The sequence below is a fragment of the Echinops telfairi genome, unplaced genomic scaffold, assembly GCF_000313985.2.
Source record: "Echinops telfairi isolate 266 unplaced genomic scaffold, ASM31398v2 ScPeMD7_1713;HRSCAF=2227, whole genome shotgun sequence".
Classification (NCBI taxonomy): domain Eukaryota; kingdom Metazoa; phylum Chordata; class Mammalia; order Afrosoricida; family Tenrecidae; genus Echinops; species Echinops telfairi.
The window spans coordinates 923208-924605 of NW_022105611.1; positions in this window are offsets into that span (position 1 = coordinate 923208).

Genomic DNA, 1398 nt, shown 5'->3' on the forward strand with positions numbered 1-1398 from the left:
TGGGGGTTGGAAATATTTCCAGAGAATAACTTCATACCTTACTTGCACTCCCATTTTCCATAATTAGCCAAGGCCCAATTATTCCCTGTATTGTCTCTGCTGCATTAGTTTTGCGAGACAATGGTGTGCAGGACAATGGTGCATAACTCACACACAGGGCCAATCTAAATGAGAAATTGGCAGAGGGCTCGTGGGACGATTGCATTATTCATGAAAAGACATCGGAACAATTGGAGGATAACATTAGATTTTAAATCACAGCGGCAATTACAAGACAATTATCCAAAATGGGGTAATTGCCACAGCTACAGGGTGTGTGGCAGAACCTCCTCAGCATTGGTGTCACTTTCTTTTAATATCAAGATGAAAACTGGTCTGTAATTTCTAAGAGGAAATTCCTTACAGAAGAAAATATTTGTATCCTCTCCCTAAATCATCCCCTCCTACCTTCTCCACTACCTGCCTCTCTGCATCAAGCAACCTACTGCTTTCCGGTTGATTCTGACTCAGAGTGGCCCTCCATAGACACTCTAAGTCTTCACGGGAACAGGCAGCCTCAACCTTTTCCCTCAGAGTGGTGGGTGTTGACTGGTGTGACTGGTGTGTTCGAACAGCCGACCTCGCGTTTAGCAGTAACTAGAGTCTAAGAAAGCCTGAGGTCAGGCGTCGTCTTTCAGGTTCCTTTTCCTGCCTGCCTCTTCAGGACACAGCAGTGAAGATGGATATGTCTAACCTCTGCCTTCCCTACTGTCACAAGACAGGGGTCTGGCCTTCCTACACAGCCCATCCCTTTTTACCCATCCGATGGCACCCATCATTCCTCCCCCACCATTCTACATGCGTACTCGGTTTGATATTGCATTGCAACGACCACCCAGACAATACTCATAATGAAGAGGTTAATAGATTACCACGGTCAAAAGCAGCAAACAGTAAGGACTGGTCATTGGTCCGCAGCAACGCCCCTCCTCTGCCAACAGCCAAGTCTCTCTCCTCAGACATTAAGCCACCAGGCCCCATGGCCTTTGCTCCCATGGGCCGGGAGCCTGCCTGTCACCCTACCTCACAAGCCCCTCGTTTCATGCCAGCAGAGGAGCAGCTGGGGCTCGGGTGCTGCCCCTTTGAGCGTGTGTGCACGACACAGTCCCTGGTGCATCTGGTCTCGGTGGGCTCCGCCCTTCAGACAGACGTGCGATGCGCTCTTCCAAGGTCCTGGCACCTCTCCCTCAGCCCAGAGGACTCTTGCATCTTGAGACATGGCTTCAATGGAGGTATAGTTTGTCTTTTAACCGACCATACCCCCAAGGAAAACAAAGGATGGTATCTTTAAAAAACACACACACATTTTATTGGGGGCTTGTACAACTCTTATCACAATCCATCCATCCATCCATCCAT